Genomic DNA, 12,871 nt, shown 5'->3' on the forward strand with positions numbered 1-12,871 from the left:
AGAGAAGCGGAGTGCACCCGCAACCCTTGGTCAGCCCCGGCACGTTCTTTTGATGACACCCACTTTCCCCGGAAGGCCAGCGAAAGTTGGCCAGGCTGCCGACTGCGCCCGGCAGACCACCACCCCAGACAGCCTCCTCCCCAGCAGCACGGCAAAGTTTTGCAGTGGTGCCCATCCTCCTCCCTGCGTGTGGGGCTGGTGGGTGCGGGGGACTCACCTGGGAGGTTGAGCATGGCCAGGATGGTCCGGTAGCTAGCCTCCTGGTGCCAGTGGCAGTGGAAGCCCCGAAGGCTGAATCTCCTTTTCCCTAACTGTTGGGTTGAAAGAGCTACAAAGAAGCAGCCTTTTCACCACTAACGGTTTGAATTTCCCACCTTTTCCCCCTGCCTTTTTCTGTTCTTACGTCCAAGCTCTGCTTGCAAGTTGAAGCAAAATTTTGCGAGCGGAGCTTCTCGTAAGTCAAAATGTTCGTAGGTAGGGGCGTTCGTGAGTCAAGGCACCACTGTAGTCATTTTGGAACCAGTAATTTTATTTATTTATTTTTTGCATTAGGAAAGGTTTGATGAAGTGGATGCAGTGCAGTCCACATTTCTTGTTACTGTTATGGGTTGTCAGTTTGATCCAAACTATAGGCAGCCTCATAATTTTTTTAAGGTTTGAGAGTTGTTCAAGGAGTGGTTTACAATGGCCACCCCCTTCTGAGTTTTCATGGCAAAACAGGGACTTCAACCAGAGTATCCTGAGTCCTAGTCTGACACCACACTAGCTCTCCAAACCTATTGCTTCTCCTAGAGTTATTCTTTTGAAAGGCTCCTTTTCAGTTAAATCTGTCTCTGTAAAATTAAACATGCTGTTTTGTTTACATACATGACTTGTGCACTCAACTCCCTAAAGCATCTGTCAAGCCTATAATGGAATATAGAACATAGTTTCAGATTATGACAAGGAATTGTCGTTGTTTAGTCATTTAGTCGTGTCCAACTCTTCGTGACCCGATGGACCAGAGCATGCCAGGCCGTCCTGAACTCCTGTGCCTTCCGAAGTTGGGTCAAATTCATGTTGGTTGCTTCAATGACACTGTCCAAACATCTCATCCTCTGTCGTCCTTTCTCCTCCTGCCTTCACACTTTCCCAACATCAGGGTCTTTTCCAGGGAGTCTTCTCTTCTCATGAGATGGCCAAAGTACTGGAGCCTCAGCTTCAGGATCTGTCCTTCCAGTAAGCACTCAGGGTTGATTTCCTTTAGAATGGATAGGTTTGTTCTCCTTGCAGTCCAAGGGACTCTCAAGAGTCTCCTCCAGCACCACAATTCAAAGGCATCAATTCTTCGGCGGTCAGCTTTCTTTATGGTCCAGCTCTCACTTCCATACATCACAACAGGAAAAACCATACCACCATGCAAACACTTGTGGTGATTTTCCCTACTATTTTCAGCTTTAATGAAGAAAACTGACAGTGCTCAGACTTTTGTGTATTTCAGTTTTAGAACGACATGTAAAAGTTTGAGACAGAGAGCTGGAAGTCAGTCCCTATTCCCACCCCCCATCCCCGGCCATATGAAAATAAATCACTTTTTCATGAACAGTGGCAGTCCACAACACAATGTACAGCACTGTTCCACTCGGAAGATGGGATGAATCTCCTCTTTTAAAGTAGTGGCCCTGATCCAGAACAGGAGTGATCATCTCCTGGGGAAATGGGTCTATTGCCATGTCTTTTAAGATGGTAACTGGGACAGAAAAGGTAACATATGACAACTCAGACTGTTTTGTACAGTAAGTTTAACAGACAGGGGAAACGGTGGAGTGATTCCAGACTGTAAACAAATCCTCTGGCTGAAGCAATGACTGGGATGAAAGGCATTCTTTAGGAGTTCAGTCTTGAGTGGTTATTTGGGATCAGGTTTCTGGCATCTCACACAGTTGATGATATAGAAAAGCTGAGTTTAGAAACTTTGTGTGCCTATTTTGAAGCAAGAGTGTTGTTTTATTCTCATCTTCTGGCGGTAGATGTCACTATAAAACCAAAGAAGCATCCCCCCTGCCCAGTTCTTTTCTAGATAAAGATGGCTGCTATTGGGCTGCTTTGTTGTTTTTGCTATATGCCACCAAGCCACCTCCAACTTATGGTGACCCTATGAATGAGAGATCTCCAAAATGTCCTCTCCTCAACAGCCCTGCTCAGCTCTTGCAAACTCGAGCCAGTGGGTTCTTTTATGGAGTCAACCCATCTTGCATTTGGGTTTTCCTCTTTTCCAGCTTCCTCCAATCTTTCCCAGCATTATTGTCTTTTCCAGAAAATCCTGGCTTCTCATGATGTGCCCAAAGTAAGACGGCCTCAGTTTCAACATCCCCCCACCCCCGAGATAGTTCCAGCTTGATTTGATCTAGGATTCACTTGTTCGTCTTTCTGGTGGTCCAGGGTGCCCACAAAGCAACACATTTCAAATAAATCCTTTTTTTTTCCCACTGTTCAGCTTTCACACCCATACATGGTGACTGGAAATACAGGAGGATGGATGATCTTGGCCTTGATCAGCAGTGACACATCCTTACACTTGATGACCTTTTCTTGTTCCTTCATTGGTGTCTTTCTGAATCTCAGCCTACTTCTGATTTCTTGGTCACCGTTTGGATTGATGGCTGAGCCAAGGTATACAAAATCTCTAATTCAGTTGTCAACATTAAGGTTGTGTAGTTCTTCTGTAGCTGTGGATTTTGTCTTCTTAATGCTCAAGTGCAGTCCTGCTTTGGCAGTTTCTTCTTTCACTTCATCAGAAGCCATTTTAAGTCATTGCTGCTTTCTGCTAGTAAGATGGTACCATCTGCATATCTTAAATTATTGATGCGTCTTCTGTACTGCTACAGTATAGAAAATGGCCCAGAATTACCATTGGGATTGCTACAGTAAGAAGAGGTTGGGGAAGAGGGGGAACAACTACGGTAGCATCCTTGACTTCTCAGCTACTCTCCTCTTTTGAGGGCACATACAAAGATCCCCCAAACATAACCTGCTTCGGGGATGGCATGCCATCATATAATTCACTTCAGGCAGCACAGTGCCCTTGACTAGCCTTGAATCCATAACTCCATATCTTGCTGCTGAGAGTTTCTGCATGATCTATCATATGGCTCAGAGCTGCTGTTTTTCCTTCCTGCTGTCCCTCAGATCCAGGAAGCTGATTCCACAGTAAGGATTGTCACTGACATCTGCCTCATATGATTGCCAGGTCCCAGGGCATAGGCTGAATTTCTGTGTTTCTCCAGCCCACCAGATGGAAGGACAAATCACAACATGAATAGAGCTAGAGAAGAAGGAACTTTGATTCTTGTATGTGAGGTGGCTTTAAACGGAGGCACACATGTTCACCCATTCCCAGTTGGTGCCAAACAGCACAAAGCTGCTTGCGTGTGTGCTGAGGTTCCTCAAAATCAGTGCATCAAAAAGCAAAGAGCCAAAATCCAGATGCTATATTACCTTATTATCCAGGTTTACCTGGATTGCTGTCCCCTTTAACTACAGTCCTGCTCGCCCATTTCCACAATCATCTGGAATATAAACAGTTTTCATTCCTCTCACAACTCTTGCCTGCAGTGCCTCTGTGACATCACAAAGGCCCACCTTCTGCTCTCACTTTTGGTGCTGGAGTTTAGGGAATGAGTTGCTTCTAACCTGATAAACCCCTAGGTGCCACTATGATGCCACCATGAGCTTTTTGACGGTGGGCAATAGTAAGGACAAGCACCACACAGAAATAACAGGGATATATAGTAGTAGGTGGGTGATGCTAAAAGGAGAATTATCTCCACCTATGTGATACGCCTTCAGCTCCACTTTGAGCCCTGATGTAGCCTTATAAACTAATACTAGACCCTGGGACAGACTGGAGGTAAGGTATTGGAAATGGTGACAGCTTCAGCCACCTGGCCAGGGTCTTCTGCTATCTGTACATTTCTCTAAATAAAGTTATAGTGGCCTCTCAGGGGCTCCCAGATGCTGACATTTGCCCAAACATGCTGTATTTTGGGCTGGCAAAACTGGTGACAGCCAATTTGGTGTGGTAGTTACAGTGTTGGACTAGAGCTAAGGAGATCTGGATTCAAATCCCAACTTGACCATGAAACTGATTTTGTGACTTTGAACTAGGCACAAACTCTTGGCCTAAGCTATCTCACACAATTATCGTGAAAATAAAATTGTGGGGAAGGGAGCCATGCATGCCATCCTGAAGTCATTGAAGGAAAGGCTAGGTAAGAATGCAAGCAACCAAGTACTGTACACCTCAAATTTCAGTAAACATTTCCACACTGTCTACAGCTATGTATAATATTTCAGAAATATATACATTTCATTTGGAGAAAAAAGTAAAGCAAGGACTCTGAAGATACTGAATTCTGACCCTAAGAAGACCAAATTCCAAACTTGGCTGAGGTAACTGTGGTTTATGAACATTATCTAAGTCGGTATAGCAATGTTCAGTGTGGTGTAGTGGATACAGTGATGGACTACGACTCAAGAGGCCTGGATTCAAATCCCCACTAAGGCATGGAAGCTCACAGGGAGTGCAGAACCAGTAAAATCATTGCTTAAACAGCTCATTTAGTACCACTAAAATTCTGTTAGAGTTGCTATAAGTCAGTTCCAGCCTGATGGCACATAATAACAAGACATTCGCATAGCTCTGTGGGGTGGAACAACTGGCTCTAGAGCCTGGAATGGAGAGTCAGAATGCCCACTGAGCCTTCAAGGAGAAAAGCGAACCAAGATCACCCACAGCATGCATTGTTCATGGAGTTATGTGCCTTGCCACCTGTGTGGTTTTGGGCAAGCTGCACAGTTCCAGAGCACAAACAGAAGGAGGGACTGAGAACAGAAACATTATAGTGAGACGTATGTGACCAAAGAACTCCCTGGAGTACATGGATCATATTATGAATGAGATGCCTTACAGTATGAGGGCTTATATGATCCTTTCTTTCCTAACGTTTTGTTCCTGGTGCCTTCTTGTACATACAAATCTGTTGGAAAGGCTTTGCTAGGTATCCCAACAACAGAAAAATGCAGGGATTGAACAGAAGACATACTGTCTTCTCTGTTGTTTCCCTAGATTTATGGAACTTCATGTCAAATGAAGGAAGATTATCTGCCTCTTTTGTAGGTTTTTGTTTGCTTGTTTGCCACCTTTAGTTTGCCGTTTGCGCTGTCCAGCTTATATTTTTGTGGACTGCTGACTTTTAAAGTTTTTCTAAACTTTATTGGCTAAACTTTACCCACTGCATTTCTGTTTCCTGATTTAATACCATTTTTTTTAAAAAAAACAATCTTTACTGTTTTATAGCTCAGTGGTATATTTGTTTTTGATTAAGGTTGCAAGCTATCTAGTGTGTCTCTTTTGAGACCAAAAATGTGGGTTATAAATTATACAAATAAATGTGGCTTGCAACTGGCATCTATCCTCCATCCTGACCTACACTGTTTTTCTTTTCCAAGTCCAGCAGACCCAGCCTTTAATGTTAGTTCTCCTTCACCACATCACTCCTTTCTTTGTGCTCTCAATGTGACCACAACCATCTTTCTCATCTGGATCAACACACATACTTGAGATTTTATCTAGAGTATTTGTTCCCTGAACCCCATTCCGTTTTGTTTTGTATTGTCAGTATTCTTTCCATCCATATGACAAAAGGCTTTTTTCAGTAAACACAGTAACAATAATGACAAAACCCCTGACTTCTTTTTTGTCCCTTCCTGAATGCTAGTTTCTTTTCAGTGCTGTTTGTTGTAGGAGGTGGAGTTTTGTGCTATGACATTTCCTATGAAGGTTGTTTCTGTTGTTACAGGTTCGTGGGTGGAAGCTTTCAATTTGCAGTCAGCTAGCAGGGACACACGGGCACACCGTCAGAGAGTTTATGAGTTTCTTCTTCTTCTTTTAAATGACTACTTCTGCTTGGAAGAGAGAGAAACTTTTGCTTTTGAACATACAGGGTGGGGAGAAATCTCAGGAAGTCAGTCCTGCACTCCTTCACAACAAACAAGGACAAATCAGAAGAAAAGAGAAAGTCTTCCCATCTGGAAGAGCCCTTGGATAGTATTGGCACATTATATTCTTAATGGTCGATTAAAGGCATCAGCTGTTCCTGTATTTGTATTGGTACATGGTGACTTGTACTGTATATTTCTGATTCTTCTCCTTATGACATGGCATGCACTGACTCTATAATGTTTCGTTTCCATTTTGCAACTTTTTTGATCTTCAGAGATGCTGCAGTAGCTTTCTTCAGAGGAGATTCTTCTTTCAGAAGACAAAGACAAAGATGGAGGTGGCCTAAGAGATGTTACCATACATTGATATGGGGCACACCACAGCTCACCTGCTCTTTTGTTGTGTTTTACCTTCACCTGTACCTTTATTTCTTTTACAAAGAACACGCTATGTTTCAGTAGCTGTTGTTTATATTCTTTCCACCTAGCTAGGTTTAAAATACACACATAGTTATGTTGTGTGAACCAAAAACCCATCTAGGTGGCAATCAAAGAATAAACTAATGGCCAGCAAAGAACAAATTAAGGACTGCAGCCTTCCCATATTCTAAAAAGTAGATTTTCTATGAACTTTGACCATTCACGTAACAAATTCAAAAATTGGCTATTTATTTATTTATTTATTTATTTATTTATTTATTTATTTATTTATTTATTTATGTATGTATGTATGTATGTATGTATGTATGTATGTATGTATGTATGTATGTATGTATGTATGTATGTATGTATGTATGTATGTATGTTTGGCTGCCCCATGCAAATCTGCCAACTGCTTTGGGTGCCGACACACAGGCCTCTTTGTAGATTTGTAGCACACACACAAAAAAGGGGAAGCAAGGTCTCCACCTTTACAGCAGCAAAATAAAGAGGCTACATTTTGGCGCCATGCTAGCATTATAATCTCATGAAATTTCATTTAGAAGATGCCCAAGTATTCCATGAGAATTAGAGTGTGATGAGCTTTATCTCATGTTTTCGATTGCTTTGTGAACAGGCTGCTTCACTGCATTTTCTGGCAGCCACATGCTGTACACGGACCAGCCCGACCCTTATCCATGCCCACTTACACCTTTTTGGGCTCCTGGCAGGGGCATATGGTTTTTCAGTGTGTGTAGGATCACTCTATTTAGTCTGGTTTCCCAGCATGTATGATGGCCAATATTCAGCCAAAGCTTAGAGGGGGAAGAGGAGATAATGGAAGGGAATGGAGACTATGAGAAGGAGGAACAGGCTTCGAGGTCTCAAAAGCAACTTGATCCTTACATGTGGATGGAAGGATCATTCTAAATCTCAGACCTCAATTTCTAGTGACCCTGTTTAGCTCAATTACTTCAGGATAACTTAGCTGTCTAGTTACACCCTCAGCTTTGAGCAATCATGCATGGCTACATGTGTACAGTGTTTTAAAAAGGAGAGGTATATACTTCTCCCTTCAACAATGCTGGAGTTAGGGGCACCAGATCCCTGTATGTTTAAAATCCATGTATAACTCTTTTGCCCCCCCCCATGTAACTATAGCGTCTATCAGAGGGAGAAAATGGGGGCATAATCTCTAGTCCTCTCCCCCCCCCCATGGAGCTCCTCTGACATCTGTTGGTCTCCCAGCATGCTCCTCAGTCACATGGAGCCACCATGCCAGAAGAGGGGGCTGACCAGGACACTGCCCTCAGACTAGAGGCCATCACACCACCACCAACAGGGCCTTTCTCAGACCACTCCCTGGAGACAGTACAGTCTGTCTATCTATTGAAATTTTTTACTTACGGTATTTATCTGTTGAAAAAGTAGATCTGTACACAACCCAAACCGCACTGCTCTGACCCATGCAATTCAAAGGAGAAATCCTAATATGGCTGTGCTCATGATTTTGGTCCCCGAAGCAGCCAGGCAAAAAGTGTTTGGCTGCTGTAATTTTTTTTAAAGGAGAGGTGAGTTCATAGGATGCTATTAATGGTCAGGCTGTATGTCATAGAGAGGAGCTGAAATCACATTCATATCCTAGACTTGTGATTCAGGCAGGCAGAGACCTGTAAAGTAATCCCCATGGCGACTGTACACTTTCTGCAATTAAGGGATCTTCTTGTACAGCTCAGACCTGAGAAGCACCAGGGAAATGTGGTAAACTTTGGCTTGGGCTTGAAGGATCCCTGTGTGTCAATTCCTGTATGTTTTTCACAGAGCAGATGAGATGAGATCAGCTGCTCGATGTTTGGGAAAAATTCTTAACTAGCCAGAAACCTTTGTCTCCTTTTTGGTTGCCTTGTTGATTTCACAGAGCCCACAAGAGTTCTGGTTTAACTTGAGCTGCCTGCAGCTGTGACACCAACAGGCACCACTGCTCTCTGGAGGGGGAGAGGAGAGGTGCTGGGTGCCAAACCTCAAATGCTCGACACTGTGCTGGTGGAGCAGCAGATGCCATTTCAAGGATTTAAACAGCATGGGTTAGATTTTCAAAACCTGGCAGTCGAACGACTGGGGCTAGGCAAGGCATGTAATAGAAGAACCTCTGCACAGCTCTGAACCCTCTGCTTTATTTTGGAAGGCTTTCACAAATGGGAATTGAAGATCTGGTCATGGGATAGGGGCAAAATTATGCATGACTAATGCAATACATGCGTAGCTATGATTTCCATCGTAGCAAGGGCAGTTCAAGAGGCTCACCACTTATGAAAATAATATTTTTTTTGTTTCTTAGATTTTTCTGTTCCATTCTGTCTTCCCTTTGATCTGAGTTTTCTATCTCTTCACTGTACAGCCTGGAAAAGGGGGTGGGGAGAGGAGTTTACAAATCCCAAAAGCCTAACGTGCCATGGTTCTATGTGACAATGGTATCTCTGGACATTTGAGACTTGTAGTCTAGAAAAAAATTAATTCAGCTTCTAAAAACGGTAGTCTGAAAAGTTCAGTTTTTCAATCCCTGAAAAGAAACAACCTTTTATTTTTAATACAGAAGATGAATTAATGAATATTAGGAGATAATAGTGCAGCTTCTGCTAGCTTACCTTCAGCATTGACTGAGAGATTCGTATTTAATGCACATTTCAGAGCAAGTCTATTTATGTTAATTATGTAAAAAAAAGAAGAGAAAGACATCTTTGAGTTTAATTGGAATTACTTTCAGGTTGGGTTGAATGTAGAATTTCAGTGCTAATAGTCTGACTGTTAATTATAGCTGTGCTGTTTTTATTGAACCTACATGCAGATTTTAAAGCTTCAGACCCTACTACAGTTGAGATGACTTTAGACCCTACTGCAGCCGAAGTCATCTCAACTTGCAAAAATCCTACTAGGTAGGTTAAATATAGTCACATGCCCATTATATATAATTTTAAAGGAAGTGCTTTTTCTTTAACTTCCCACTTTGCCGCCTTTCAAATTGCATTTTTGCAGACTCGTCACGTCTAAATTATGCATAGAAAAATTGATATCCGTGTCCAACAATATTACTTGCTGTCCTTCCAGCCCTGTAATGGTGCTTTCCTGCCCCTCTTTTGTATCTCTACCACAGCCTTTCCCAAACTGTGGGCCTATAGATATCTAGACTACCCAATCCCATCATCCACATCTGGTGCCTAAGAATTGGCATGAGTTTTTGTGTAGCTACAGATTCTGGAAATTTTGCTTTGATATACATCTGGAAGTCATCCTGATGGGGAAAGAGGCTTGAAAACTATGCAGGGGTGAAGACTGAAGAATTTTATTGGTTAACCAAGAGCCCTGCCCGCCAGTGGGAAATGTACAGAACTTTAGCCAGATTTTTCTTATATCAAATATTATACAATGGATTTTGCCAGCAGAAATATTGTGGAGTTAAAGTCTTCGGGGTCAAAGGCCAGGACTTTCTGATTCGCAAGGATTATGACATCATCACGTTGCCCAGCATTCCCTATTCCTTTTGAGCTTATGCTCAGTCATCATAGTAGCTGAGAGAGAAATGGATTTTCTGAGGAACAGTATATTGTTGCAAGCTATCCCTGTTATAATGAAAAGTTTGACTTTGAATGAGTAATTAAGAATCATTAACTTTACAAAATAGATGGTCTCCGTTTATTGATAAGGAACAATTCAGCTGCATGCCATTTTGGATCCTCTGTATGATAGCAGGAGCTGGCTGCGAGTGTGATGAAGACCTGTACTTTCAGATTTACCAAGATACTACTATTAGGCAGAGTAAAAATCCTGCTATACAGTGAGAAAGTTCAGTCTTTTCCCATAAGACGGACTATGAAGTTCCAAACAAATTGGAAGTGCAAGTGGGGGGGGGTACAGGATTGCAGCTGGCGATAAATAAACAGTCAAGGAATACCTTACCACCTCAAACAAGTTCAAATCTCCAGGGCTGGATGAACAGCACCCAAGAGTACTGAAGGAACTGGCTGAAGAACTCTCAGAACTGCTATCCATTAGTTTCTTGAAATCAGGGGAAACGGGTGAGGTGCCAGAGGATTAGAGGAGGGCCAGTGTTGTCCCTATCTTCAAAAAGGGCAAAAAAGATGAGCCTGGGAACTACAGGCCAGTCAGCCTGACATCAATCCCAGGCAAAATTCTGGAACAGATCGTAAAGCGGTCATTGAGCAAGCACCTAGAAAACATTGCAGTAATAACTAGAAGCCAACACAGATTTGTCAAGAACAAATCCAGCCAAACTAATTGGATCTCGGTTTTGATCAGGTCACCTCCCAGATAGACAGAGGGAATGCTGTAGACATAATATATCTTGACTTTAGCAAAGCTTTTGACAAAGTGCCCCATGATATCCTGATTAGCAAATTAACTAGGTATGGGTTGGATATATCAAGTGTAAGGTGGATAAACAATTGGCTACAGAATTGTACTCACAGGGTGATTATTAATGGCTCCTTCTCTAACTGGAAGGAGGTAACAAGTGGAGTACCCCAAGACTCAGTCCTGGGCCTGTGCTCTTCAATATTTTTATTAATGACTTGGATGAGGGAGTGCAGGGAATGCTTGTCAAATTTGCAGATGATATCAAATTGGGCAGAATAGCCAATACCCTAGAAGACAGAAACAAAATTCAAAATGACCTTGATAGAATGGAGCATTGGGCTGAAAGCAACAGAATCAAATTCAACAGGAGTAAGTGCAAAGTACTGCAGCTCGAAAAAACAACAACAGTTGCACAGTTGCAAGATGGGAGATACCAGGCTCAGAAAAAACACGAGCAAGAAGGATCTTGGAATTGTTGTAGATCAGAAGCTAAATATGAGCAAACAATGTGATGTTGCTACAAAAAAGGCAAATGCTATTTTAGGCTGCATTAATAGAAGTATAGTTTCCAAATCCTGCAAGGTTCTAGTCCCCCTCTATTCAGCACTGCTTAGGCCTCACCTTGACTATTGTGTCCAGTTCTGGACACCGTACTTCAACAAGGATGCTAACAAGGGAGGAGGCTGACAAGGATGATCAGGGGGCTGGAAACCAAGCCTTATGAGGAAAGGCTGAAAGAATTGGTCATGTTTGTCCTTGAGAAAAGAAAACAGTTCTTGATCATCCTAGAGGGCAGGACACAGAACAATGGGCTCAAGTTAAAGGAAGCCAGATTTTGGTTGAATGTTAGGAAGAACTTCCTAACTGTTAGAGCAATATGACAGTGGAACCAGTTACCTCAGGAGTTGGTGAGTGCTCCAGCACTGCAGGCACTCAAGGAAAAGTTAGGTTGGACTTGATGGCCTTGTAGGCCCCTTCCAACTTCACTTTTCTAAGATTCTATTAAAAGGAGCAACTGCTTTCTGTATTTTCTATGCTCAAGGCATTTAGATCTACGTCAGACCCACGGGGGGGGGGAGTTGCTAAATCCTTTAAAAAATGCATGAATTACCCCTTGTCCTTTGGAATGTACAAACAGAACACATCAGTGCCAGAAAACTGAATCAGTGAACATTTTACTGGCGCTTAGAAAGGCTAGCTACTTTGGATTACAATTCCCAGAATCCACTAGCCAATATGGTCAATGACCTTGCTGCCTTAGGTATTCTGGGAGCTATACTTCAAACAAGTTGCATTTCCAATTTCTGTGGTGGTTTTTTTTTTTCACACAATACTCACTGATGCCTGCAGGGTGAAATAAAAGGACTTGAAACATACTGATGTTTGTTTTTGCTGTGCTTATTGCAATATGCCTTAACCCACAAATGTAAGCAAAGGGTGATAAATGGGCTTCATTAAAATGTGTGACTTTTAACCAGCACATAGCTAAAGTTTCCACTGGGAAACCACAAACCAATGGAGTATAATAACATTGGTGACGGGGAGAAAATCCTACACGCTGTAATTGTAGTCCAGGAGGACACTGCTGACAGATAAAAAGCCACAATTTGTGGTGACAGTGAGAAGCTCTGCATGTTGTCTGCAAAGGGAACTTGTCTCTTCACCTCCCTTTTGAAACTGTCACCAGAACAATTCTTGCTTGCAACCTGGATTATACTGATCTGTTTTTGCTCTGTTTCCCAGACACAGACTAACAGAACCGATATTTAATGATACAGTTCCTTCTAAGTATCTTTGAGTCAAATTAGATGTTAAGGGGAACATTATTCCACATTAATAGTATATAATATATACTTGTTGCCTGGATCTGGATCCAAGGTAAACTGCTGGTTTTAACCTTTAAATCCCTAAACTGTTTGGGGTCTAGCTATCTAGGGATCACCTCTCTCATTATGAGCCCATCCAGACCTTGAGATCTTCAGGAGAGACCCTCTTAAAAATGTCACACGAATGACTTTTAAGTACTTTTTTGGTATCATTTGCAGTAATACATTGATGATATGACTAATGAATTAATATATTCCTCTTTCTTACTTAC

The sequence above is a fragment of the Pogona vitticeps genome, chromosome 3, assembly GCF_051106095.1.
Source record: "Pogona vitticeps strain Pit_001003342236 chromosome 3, PviZW2.1, whole genome shotgun sequence".
Classification (NCBI taxonomy): Eukaryota; Metazoa; Chordata; class Lepidosauria; order Squamata; family Agamidae; genus Pogona; species Pogona vitticeps.